This window comes from Protopterus annectens, chromosome 6.part0 (genome assembly GCF_019279795.1).
Source record: "Protopterus annectens isolate FY-2018-M chromosome 6.part0, PAN1.0, whole genome shotgun sequence".
In the NCBI taxonomy this organism is placed as follows: Eukaryota; Metazoa; Chordata; order Ceratodontiformes; family Protopteridae; genus Protopterus; species Protopterus annectens.
The window spans coordinates 527,103,303-527,116,587 of NC_056737.1; the positions used below are offsets into that span (position 1 = coordinate 527,103,303).

A 13,285-nucleotide genomic window follows, 5' to 3' on the forward strand; every position below is an offset into this window, starting at 1 on the left:
TCTAAAGATCCCTGTGGCAAGTATAGTAAGGGTTATACATACATGGTGCTCACAGCAATAAAGCCTTTCTAATGTCCCTGTATGCTTTAAACCAGTCAAGCATCTCCTGCTTCTCAAAGTTGTAGAGAGTCATCTTTGCCTAAATCTCTTCCTTTCCAGGCACTGAGCACTTGTCCATACATCAATGTTTGGCATAGCGGAGGCAAGCAACTCAAAGCAGGAAATAGCAAGACTCACGATAAAACCAATAATCTACACTGATTGCAAACTGAGAAGAAATGGCACTCCATGCTTTATATAATGTATGTGTGCAATGCACATTTGCATAGCAAAATGCAACTCTGAATCAGAAAAGGCAGGAAAGGAAATATGTCATCATACCATTTGTACAGCATCTGCATACATCTCTTTATCTAATTCTAATTGTACATTCATTGGCATATGATTATCTATGCGACTTTTAATGGCTAAGCATAGGCACAGCTTGTGTTTATGGAATTATCCCATCTGCGCTTATATGTAATTTGCATGCACACCCACTGCACACAGGCATAATGACTATAAATACTGCTCAAAGTGTTATAAGTTACAGTTGTGTAAACACAAACACACTGTGTGGTGATCTATTTGTGCCAAATTGGAACTGCAGTACCACTCTCAGATAAAGTTACCAGATGCTATAATGATTGATATTTTTTACATCCCAAAAGGTAGGAAAAAAGTTGCATAATTTGCTTTGAATTTCAATGGGAAAATACTGCATACTAGAATTTAAAATCCTAATTATTAGTATTTTTGAGACCGTGTTTTGCTTCAGCTGAATTAGAGCTTTTGAAATAGTACTTCATGTGGCAGACCAGTCATTCAGCAAGGACTGACAGCGTGTCTTTAAGCATGGGAATAAACAGTTGCTGACTTTATTTTCAAGCTTTATGCATATCCTGTTATTTGACAAGGTGTGGAAAGTCTGTGGAACTATTTGTTCAGTTGCTTCTTCATAATTAACTCCTGTTCCACATCTTCTTTTGAGGGTGTGACAGTTTGCAGTTTCTACCCTAGTGAAGCAAGCTTCTCCTGAGTATGTGATAGACTGATGACAAAGTAAATGATACCACTGGGAAGCCTTCGCAGTCTCAGCTCTTCTCACTATCATAGCTGTTTTTATCTACCACATACAGAAGAATCAGCATTAGTTTAAAGAATTCATTCAATTACAATGTCTAGAACTGTTTAATATATTTCGGTTAAAACACTGCTGCACTTTTATTAGACTGCAAAACATTCTTGTTACCTTAGATCCACTTTTGCATTTGAGATATCTTAAGTAAAGGCCCTTTACATGTCATCTATTTTTGTTGCCAGTTTAAGTGAACTGAGTAAAGATGTTTTATTTTACTTATTTAAATGCTCAGTAGCCAGATGGCATATTAATTGCAAGTTTGGCTTGTGCTTCAGAATTATGCTGGGGAAAATCATGAACATGATGTATGTAAACTGAAGGCCTAGAAATGTATGAACGAGACATCAAAGCACTTGACAGGCTTTGAAGTTTCATGGCACAGTAACATTTACAGAAGTACGTACATTTAGAAAGATGCAGTAAAATAAATCTCAGCAAGGCCAAAGGCACAGGTGCACACAAAGAGCCTGTAAAGTCCAAAACTGTAGAGAGGCTAAAATGGGGAGATGGAGGTAGAAGCCCTGGGGGGATTGGGGAGGTACAAGTAGAATATGAACTGCTCACAATAAGTCTTTTGGGATGTCTGGCATTGTGGATGGTTTTCTCCCTACACTCCAACAATTAATATACACCTCATTGGGTTCATACTTATTGAAATGAAAGATTGAAAATTTTGCCCTCTGTAATGAAAACCATACCTCATTCAATGGCATAAATGTGTTAGAAGAATTAATACTAACAGCATTCATTTTGGGTTTTATTATCTATAGCAATTGATTAATTACAGGAATAACCCAGTGGTGATAAATACATTTACCTTATTTATGCTTCAATGGTTATATTTTAGACATGTTCTTTATTTATGCTTTAATTTTTAGTCATATATTTATATCATAGCATTCATTCTGGTTCAAACCTTTTTCAGACATAAGTATAAAGGCTATCTTTCTAAAACTGGTATTTCACTTCAACATAGATATAAAGTTATACAACTATAAAAGTTCAGCAATCCTTCCCATTTGTGCTTTGATTATTCCTTCTGATTTCATGAGAATCAGCATTCAGTACTACTGTTTCCTTGACTTGACCATTTTTACACTAATTTGACAGATCCCAGGTAAAAACTGTTGCATATACACAATCCAAAAAGTTTGTGGAATATTTAAACACATACCTGTTAGGTCCTGCAATCAGGCTGAAGTGAATGACAATAGAAGATATAATTAATTGCAGCTCTGGCCTCTGTGTATTTAGTAAATATTTATAGTGAATGCATGTTTTGAGCAAATACAGAAAAATGGTTATGTGATAAAGTTCATATATGCAAAAATGTATAATGCCTTAGGCAAAGTAGATAATAACTGAAAACATAGAAAAACACAGTGTGTCGTGCCAATAAAATATCATGAAATAATGCTAAAATGTGATTATGTATAATAAAAAGCAATTCAGAAGTACTGACATTATAAAATGACTTAAAGTGACTCTGAGTCACAAATGCTATACTGTCATGCTTATACTGTGTACATGCAAGGCTGTAATTTTGACATTACAATTAAAGAAAACATATTTTAATGGCTAGATATTATGATAGAACAATAAACCAGTGAATTCTAATGTACATTAAACTGATTTTCATTACAACATGTAATCATATTCATGGTAAAATACAGCAGCTGATGCTTTAAAAAAGGTGCATTTTTAATGTCTGAATGTTGAAATGAGTGAACAGAGTAAATCTTTAGGAGCTACACTTGGTAAATTAGCAAATAAAATGAATCTTGGCATATTATTAAGTATGCATTCATAAGAACAAGTTTAAGTGAAGTGTGAATGCTGAAGAAAAATGTATGTTTATTGTTCTGAATTGTAGACATACTTATCTATATTAAAACAAATGGAGCTATTTTCAAATAATGAATACATGCAAATTGTGACAAAGTAGTTAAGCCATTTTCAGCTGTTTAAATAAAACAAAAATGGAAGGAAGTGCTTTTAATCCTGAATACATTTTTATAATGGTATATGCGTGGTACAAATACTTTTTATACAAACTACATAAACAAGCCTTGAATACTGGTTTAGATATTTTGGATGCTATGAACTTTGGAGTTTCTGAAAGAGGACACAGTTTTGAAATTCGCAGCATAATAATAATAATAATATTAATGTTTTTAATTCTACTAGGGAAATTTTGAAAATTAAATGAGTGAGAATGGAACTACAGATTCTAACAAATAATATTCCACTGTTAAAAACCAGTAGATGCACATATTGGACTATGGCTAACCAAGTTCGCCGATGACTGCAAACTGGGAGCCATAACTGACACTCCAGCTGACACGGACATTCTCCAAAAGGGCCTTACTGAGGATGGACACCTGGTGTCAAAGTCATGGTCTCAAGCTAAATGCCAAAAAATGCATAGTTATCCCGTTTGGGAAAAACAAAACACCCATGAATTACCACATAGGTGGCAGCCCCCTTAATACAGAAGAGGTAATAAGAGATCTGGGGACCCAGGTAGATAGTAATCTCTCCTTTGCCAAAGTAGTTAGGAAATCCTTCTATGTAGCCCATCTAATTACTAAAGGGTTCGCATCTAGAAATACAGAGGTTATAGTGCCCCTCTAATCGTCACTCATCAGACCCATCATAGAGTACAATGCCCCATTTGGGATGTACCTCACAAGACACTTCCGACAGCTGGAAAGGCCACAAAAGTACCTCACCAAAAGGATTACTGGTCTCAAACATATGTCCTATGCAGCTCGACTGGAAAAACTCCAGCTGTACTCAATGGCATATCGCTTACTCAGAGGTGATCTCTGCCTGACTTACAAAGCCATGTCTAACTCAGAATTGATGGACATGCTCCACCTAAAGAAATCCAAGTCACTGCGAGCCACTCACTCTAGTGAGCTAAACCTCGCCACAACAATAACTAGAACATGCTGGAGGGATAGATTCCTGTCACAGAGACTCCCCATGCTTTGGAACAAAATTCCTAACTACATTAGGCAGAGCCCCTCACTAACACTCTTCAAGAGAAACCTTGATGAGTGGATGGGTAACAGAAAATACACCCCTGGGATCACTTCATTGACTCTTCTTGACAGAGGCTCAGTTAATTAATCAATGGGGCAGCGAAAGCTGACACACTCTGGCTAGGCTTATAAATGCCCTTGGGCAGATAGCCTAGTACCTACCTATAAACCTATGAACCGAAAAGATTGTCACTTAGCAAGGTAAAACGTATTTGGAAAAAAACATTCAGGAAAAACTGTAAAGGTCTTAATGATTAATATGAAGCCCTCAAAAATTGGAAAATGTTTTAAGTTTCATAGAAAAATCAAATGAGCCACTGCACTGTTCTCTAACATATTGCAGAATTGTTTCCACTGTGAGAGTTGTGAATATGGAGAAACAAATAGTTGTTTATTGAGATATAAATATGTATGGTGCACACTTTGTGATTGCCTACAAAATAGACTGTTTACTTAAAAAGCTGACTCTTTTGCAATATTGTAATTTCAAAGGAAATAGCAACCAAGGATAAACCAGAACTGTAAAATGTGGTTGTGTCTGTTGTCTACAGGCTGTTAACTCTTCCAAGAAATATATATATATATATATATATATATATATATATATATATATATTTTTTTTTTTTTTTAGCTGTGGTAGCAGATTATCATTCAAGCTGATATATGCTTTAAAAATGTAATTTAAGAATATGCTAAGAGAATGTGCAACTTAAAGCAGGAGGAGGGTAAATGGTAGAAAAGTGCACAATGGCAAACATGAATCATGGCATATATAACAATAGTGAATACAGGAAGTAAAATGTAGACAAAATAGAAGCAAACATAGGCCTAAATGGTTCCATGGACTGATTCCAATGTTTTTCTGTTAAAGTAAAGCATTTTACTTGGAAAAGCCATATAAACTGCATCAATATTCAGAAAACAGTCTACTGAAATTGATTAACAATTCAGTAGAGAAGATGATGTTCAAGAAAAGATAAGGAAATCATACTTGATGCCTACTGCCCTATGGCAAAGCCTGACAAAACCCCAATATATATGTAAGGCCAAACCAGGATTAATAGGAGGAATAATTTACAGAAATGTTTGCATAGGAATGGCATTGGACAGTTTCATACCCTAAGAAGGATGTCAGACTAGACATTGGACCAGAGGATGAAAAAATAATACATTTAGTAATACATACACAATGGCCATGGTACAGTACCCATGGTGGAAAGCATCCCTGATAAATCTACTCAGTTTTCCAAGACAGAAAATACCACAGAGGCTATCCTGTGGAGAGGCCAAATCCTCAATGCAGTTATACTTTTGAATAACACAACAAATGTTACTGAATTGTTATTGTCTGCAAATTAAAATTTCAAAGTCCTTAGGGTTATGTTGCATGATATTCATATCAAGTGAGAGATTAAGGACCTTATTTTAGAGTAAATACTGCCAACCAGAGATAAAAGGTATATGATGAAAGGTATATGTATTTAAAACACAAAAGTGGAACAGATTTTAAGTAACAATGTCTTCAGATAGTGTCACGTATGTGCATTTGCTTGTGTGTGTGTTTCTGTTTATATGTTATTTGGAGATGTATAAAGCTATATTATACATAATGGCATAGTGCACCCTAGTGGTAACTGTAGGGTGTATGTAGCTGTGGTGCTTGGAAATTGAGGGACAGAAGTCTGCATACATGCCCTGATGGGAGAACACAATGCTCGCTTATAAAAAAAAGGGAGCCGAAGAAGGAGAAAGGACTGAGAGAAAGACTGAGGGAAAAGCCTGGAGAGCCTGCAAGGGAGTCAAACTGAGAGATCGAATTCACAAGGAAAGCCTTAAAGTTGGAGAAGAAACTACTATGCAGTGATGAATCTGTTTTATTTTTAATGCCGAATTGTTCCTGTAGAGACTGAACTAAAAGTACAGACAATGCTATTAGATTACATTCACAAACTTTTTTTTTTTTGAAAGAGGGGACTGTGCTGGTCATAAAAATGTTTCTGGAAGACGGTTTGAAAATCTGCTAATATATAATACATAAATAAGGCCACAGCCAGATCCAGCACTAGGCAGTTCTCTGGGGCCCATGTTGGCTGGGGGACCATGGCTTAAATGTCCTGTAGGTAAAGAAATATAAAAAAAAAAAAAGTAAATAAACTTGCCTTCCATTATCATAAGCAAATTCAACCAGCATTAGGACCTTGTAGGAGACAGGCTGCCACATAAACCAACCAGAAAGCATGCACAAGAAACCCAGAAACCTTAGTATAATGACATAATTCTATCCTAGACAAGCTTGAGTAAGGCAACTCTTTTTAGAGAACTGTATGGAAGATTTAAGTAAAAAAGCAAGCCATTGAGAGCTGTAAGGAAGCAAGCTGGAATTCAGAGCTATTCTAAGCCCATGAGTACTATACCCCTATCTTAACCCCAGATCTAAAAATGAATACATTCTTCATGAAAGGCAGAGCAGAGCTGTTAAAATACTCTATACATTCCAGAAAGATATGTGTTGTGAAACCATACATCTGATGCATTTAATTTCTAGGGCATTTTCTTGTTTTCTGACAAGATGATACATTTATTTTCTTAATCAACATTCAGAATTTACTTGTTGGCATGCATAGCATTCTGATTTTAAAAGTTATTGTAGTAATCTTTTTTTTTTACTTCTAAGAGTCTTATTCCATTTATTGAATGTACTCTGATAGTTGCGATTGACTGATTGATTGTTTTCTGGTGTGCCTGATTTTGTTTTGCTTACATTTTGTTGAGCTGGCAGAGTACTAAGCCATCCAGACCATTTTCAGATTTAACAGGGGGATAAAATCTGCAAGAAATGTGCATTAGTGGGTTGCAGTATAACAGTGATACATTGAAGGCAATTGACTAAAACAGTTACATGCTTGTTACATCCTGCTAAAGAAATAGTCTCTGTACTACTAGTTGTGGAAAGAAAGTCAATAGCCATCCATTCACTATCCTCTGAAATGTGCAGTATAGTAAAAGTCAAATGATGTTATTTGAAACAGAATCTTGCCTTCAAGAAGACCAAAACACAATGCTATTAATATTTTTTTTAATCATGTAATGCCTTGTTTTATTGACAATAGGAGGCAATGGGGCTAATACAAAGAATTGGCAACATCAAAGAATGAGTTATATAATTTGCCAGAGTGAAATTTTCCTAGTTTTGACAGTTTGTATTTATTATTTTTAAAACCTAGACATGACTTGGAAAGTTTCGGGTCCTAGTCACACCAAACATGTGATCTGTCCTTAGCAACTAATAATACATGTAGCACTGAAGTTGACTCTGTTTACTTTTTTTTATACAAGCATTGGAGTCTACTCAAGTATATAGGGAATCACACACACACACACACACACACACACACACACACACACACACACACACACACCTCTCTAGCTATTAAGCTAGCTAAGGATTTGAACCTGTTCAAAACTAGTCATAAAAATGAATCTTAAAAAAACACATTCAAGCAAAAGAAGTCTTCTGTTATAAAAGCTAATGATATTTATCCATTTGCTGACCTAGTGTATCCTTATGTAACATGATTAATAAAACATTGAGCTTGCAATATTCAGGTAACGAAGCAAGACTGGATTCAGAACTAATCCCCTGGTATGTGTGCATGTGTGCGTGTTTGTGTGTGTGTGTGTGTGTGTGTGTGTGTGTGTGTGTGTGTGTGTGTGTGTGTGTACGTTTATGTGTATATGTGTTTCTGTGTGTATGTGAAATGCCCTTGTTAGGGAGACTATTCAGATAAGTGACTTTGCTTCGAGTCAATCCCTGATCTTAATTATTGCCAGTCAAGTGCCTTAAACCTTCACACCAGCTGCCAGGTCTCCTTTAATTTTATTTATTTGTTTCTTTTGTAAAGCATTAAAGTCATAGAGTTTAGTAGTTATGAGTTTAGTGTCAGTGGTGCAACAGGTAGCTTGCTTGTTTTTTTTGCAGAAGGTCGTGGGGTCTTTTCACATACTATGTAGACTGGTTGTTGGCACACACCATTTTTGTTTGTTTGTTTGTTTCTTAATGTAACATAGGCCATTTATTTTTCAAGGGCAGCAGACACTGAATTTGTAGATGAAGCACTGAAATGCAAAGTTGTTCAGTTGAGTTTTACTTCTGCAGAGATTATGCATATTGACTGATGCTGGTGGATTGTAATTGCAATCTGAGTGGCCTTTTATGTTTAAAATGTTCTAAAATGGTAGTTTTATCATAATTGAGTCAGATGTTTTGTTTCACTGCTTATTGTAAAAGTGCTAAATTTAAAACACATTCTTACAAGTGGTGCTGTGTTAAACAAGGAATATAATTTAATACAATCAGAAAGGTGAATTAAAAAACACATGCATTAATCCATTTATACCTGGTCATGAAAAATGTGTATGGGGTGCCCATGGTTTGAAAATAGACCAAAGATACAATTAATCCACCACTGGCCAGATGCATTTTCTATGACTGTAGGTTTCAGTGCAGTTTCCATGAACATGAGTTTCAAGAGCAGACATGCTTATTGTGAGTCATACTAAGTATGTTTTCATTGTGATACTGTAATGTTTTGTTTAGCAAGGGGATATCAGTGTGTGTGTGTGCTTTAAAATTTTAAATAAAAGTTTTAAATTAAATGCAAATGTCTGTAATCATTGTAGAAATGAGGAAAAAATAGTATGCCCACTGACAAGTTTGAATAATGTTTATGGTAACTTGGGGAGATAGCCAAGTAAATGGGACACTAGAATGGTTGACAGGGGGCCTGGTTGCTGGCGGAGGAGGGGGATCTTATCCACTACTCTGCCTAGCATCCCATTTGACCATAATCTGCCTTTCTCTTATTTTACAATCGTAGTGTATGCATGTTCTGCGGAAGCTAGTAACATGTTAACGGTTGAGAGTTTTATGGGCCAGACAGAATTAAGGCATTACATTAAAAAGCTGAATAAAGCTAAATGTCTTTTCATTGAGCAACACCATTCCTTGAAATATTACATCTGTTGAAGAATTTAGGGAAAATTTGATTTCTTTTATTGGTAACAATATATTAAAATATTATTTGTGTTTCAATTATCTGCAAAGTCTGGAAAAATGGAGTGCTGAAAGAAACTAAAGCAATAACTGATATAAAAGCTTTGGGAATATTTTGTGGCAGCTCATGGTCTGTGTTTTGACATAACAGTAAAAAAGTGCTGAGGAAAATTAATGCAGTGGATGTTATAAGAAAATAATTCAGGCATTTCTGAAGTGTGTACATTGAAAATGGTGATTGCATTGTTTATTCTCAGTTAAAGCCTAGAAACAGTGTGTGCAAAATGCTAATGGCTGACATACTGGAAGTTCAAAGGTATGGTGCTTCTGAAACACGTCAACTGTACTGGTACACAGATATAAATCCAATTACATTTATACATTGGTCTGTTCCCAGTGAATATACAAGAAAAACAATCTTGTGGCTTATGTATTAACAAGCTGAGTCTACTGGGGAATATTGTTACAATTAAATGAACTTAATATTATTATAAAGAGAACCTAGCCAAATGGAAACCGTGGAGTTAAAGACTCAGTTTGTTGGGTCTAAAGTTAGTAGCTTTATAGTACGTGGAGTAGAATATTAATAAGCTTCTAATTTATGGAATGCTGTAATAGTGACACATGTTGTAGTTACATGAACCAGGTATTATTTCCTTTTTAGAAATGTTCTGCATTTAAAGCTGAAAAAAAATTACTGTATGCTAAAAAATGGAAGTAAACTGCTTCTCTTGAAATATATTATTGTAGAAACAGTATTTAGCTGGGAGGTGTATGTATGTGTGTGTGTGTGTGTGTGTGTGTGTGTGTGTGTGTGTGTGTGTGTGTGTGTGTGTGTGTGTGTCTGGGTGTAAGCCAAGCTTTTTGGGAAGTAACAGCAAAAGAAGGAACGCTTCAACCTGTAAATAGCACCTAGAAATTTTGAAACTTTATACGGTACTGAATATTACCAGATGGTGTGTGAACAAGCTTTTTTTAGTGAGCAGTAATAAGAAACCGATGGCAAAGTGCAAAAGAAGCATACATGAAACAAATTAATGTTGTGTTTAATTGCGAACTGTTAATACTGAGGTACTGTTGTATCTAAAAGAAAAAAATTAATTTTGCCCATATACAGACTTGTTCCAACAATCAGAAGTAAGTATTCATGGCTGTTAAAGGTTTATATTGGAAAAGAGACTATCAACATAAAAGGGCTTTGATTTTAGGACACTCTTTGAAACTATGTGGGTTACAACCTCTAAAAGCGAAACCCTTTGACATTGAAAATGGGCCAGTTGCTATGTACTGCAAAAACAAAACAAAAATACAAACCAAAAAAAAAAAATGAGTGCACACTTCATGAAACTTATTGTTTAGTTATGCATTATCTGTACAGGAAAATGAGAAGCTAATGAGGTAATACTGTAAACAAGTATGCTGCTATCATGAAAGGTCTGCACAACAACATCAGTCCACAAATGAATGTGCTTCTGTCCACCTAAACCTAGTTACAAATATTGTTGAAATGCAGTAGAGTGAGAATTCTTTGCATCAAAATATTTTATTTAGGTAGGACCAAATAGCCTGTTTGCAGTTAAGTGTTACAGCTGTGCAATGTGAACCCTTATCTAAGACTAATGATTCTAACTCTAAAGGTCCTAAGAGAGCCAGAATAAACAATACTGTGGAGAAGGAACTGAGTTTTAAATCAGATATTACTAAACAATTTGTGGAAAAGTTAATGGAGGCCTTTTCAGAAACTGTAGCTGCATAAATAGCAGTAATGAATAAAATATTTCCCCAGCATACTAGAACTCTTACAGATGATATTAGGACAATGACTGAGACTGAAAAAAATGCCAAAGCAAATAGGAGGATGCTGTATCTGAAGAATCAGTAACAAAGTTGAAATAGATGGTTTCTGGAAATGAAAAGAAAATGAGAGAGAGTTTAAAATAGTTTTAGGTACTCTGCCCAGCTAAAGAGATGTCCAAATGAAACATACAAAAAAAATTGTTGAGGTTTCCAAGAGTATCTGTAAATGTTCTGTGTAAGTTGAAACAAATGAAGTTTGGCAACAAAGCAATTTGTCCCGCGATATCTTCATGAGTGATTAGCTTGATATTAGTGGGTGTTAAGTGGGTTGGGGAGGTGAAAGGGTTAAGTGGAGGCAGGGAGGATTGGGAGGAAATGAGATAAGGGTAGGGAGGGGCTTAAGGGGTTTAGATAAGTGTAGCTGGGTAAGCAATCACATTTTGGTGTGAACTTGCTACCCTCCCACCCTCCCCTTGTTTGTTGGGGGGTTGGGGGGGATCAGTTGGGGTAGGCGGAGAAGAGGAACAGGCTTGCCCTCTTCTGTTCCCACTCTGGTGTCTGGATGTTCATTTCAAGGAGCTGGGAAAAGGAAAATGAGCAGCTGGAGGAAGCTTGCTGAATAGATAAGCAAGCGGAGGTAAGGATGCTGCTTATTTGGTAGAAGGTAATTCAATGAATGGTATATGAAGTGAGATGGTTCGCTGCTTCATAAGTAAAGTAAACGAGCAGAGGTATGGACCCTGCTTACTGGGCAGGGTGAATAGGTACGCTGCCCTTATTAGCATTACAAGGATGGCACTTCATAAGTAAAGTAAGCGAGCGGAGGTAGGTACCCTGCTTACTGGGGCAGGGTGAGTAGGTACGCTGCCCTGATTAACATTAGAAGGATGTTTATGCTGTGTTTAGAATCAACTATATTGTGGTCAGTTGTAACTAATAAAGTTGGTGATATGGAAGTTTTAATAACGGTCGTCAAATGTCATTCGGTGTGATGTGTTTATTGAAGGGGACTGGGACAATGAAACTTAATAATAAACTTGAAAGTGATAAGACAAGTGGCATCACAAGTCGAAAATATCATGCCAGCTTTGAAAGACAAAACAGAAGACAGTTTTGGCCTCAAACTGAAATTGTGCATGCAGAGGGAGTAGGAAGAATTGTGGTCAGGGCAGTTAATTTGTAACAGTGATCTCCTTCACCTTAAAATTAAATGTCAAAAGTAAAGGCAGAACTCCAAGAGACTGAGGGGATCAAATCAAGAACTGTAGACAAACTCTTGTTCGCAACAATTAAATGACACAGCTTATACAACAAATGACATTTCTAAGTATAAATGAAAGTACTCATCTCACATTTACCAGTCAGGAGCTCAGCAAAAAAAAAAACTATGTGAGGTAATATAAAAATGCCATAATAGTGACTTAAATGCAACTGGTCAATCCATCCTGGACCAGGAATAAAACTGTTTAAAAAAAAAATTGTTGATATGCTGCAGAAAAAATACTTTGCCATTATGAATGAAAATGTTGATTTTTTTGAGATAACTCCAATCAAAATAAAAATCTGGAGGCTGAAAATAATCCAAAGAAAATATTAAAAAAGTACTTTTTAACTTTTGCTTCTCATGTGGAGCTATTACAAGAAAGTCATACTGTTAAAATAGGCCTACACAAGGAAGATAATTCTTACAGGCAAAAGGAAGACACGCACAGTAAATTTCTGAAGTAGATAGATTTGGCTACTATACAGAACAGCAGTTGAATTCAAAATCTGAAAGTCTTTGAAGTAACTGAATGGAGGTGTACTGATAGCTTGACTTGTGGGCCTGATGTGATATCGAAAAGACAGTTATAGAACCCAAAGTCCAGTTACTATTATACAGTGCATCTCAGATCTACTTGGTGTTAAGTATAGTCCAGTAATATACTCTAAATCAGCAGACTCACCACTTGTGTCTGATGTGAGTTCTTTTCAAGAAGCCTTACAAATATCAGAGTCTCAAAATATAAAAGAAAAAAAAAATAATAAAAAGAACAGCGGTTACCCATCTACACACACACAAAAAGCCCTTCTGTAAAACAAAACTCATTCACTGATCCTATGACTGAGAAGCAGGTTGTAGAATAACATGATATGAGTATCAAATGGCCTGATGTCATGACAACTGCACTTCTGTATAGGAATTTGGAAAACATGACCAAATATGCA

The 13,285-nt window shown here is 35.8% G+C and overlaps 1 protein-coding gene across 1 annotated transcript in view; it reads left to right on the forward strand.

Moving 5' to 3' along the window:
- LOC122804411 (putative N-acetylated-alpha-linked acidic dipeptidase) overlaps positions 1–13,285 on the forward strand; it is a 2,922,358-nt gene that overhangs the window by 2,066,274 nt on the left and 842,799 nt on the right. The window lies entirely within an intron of this gene.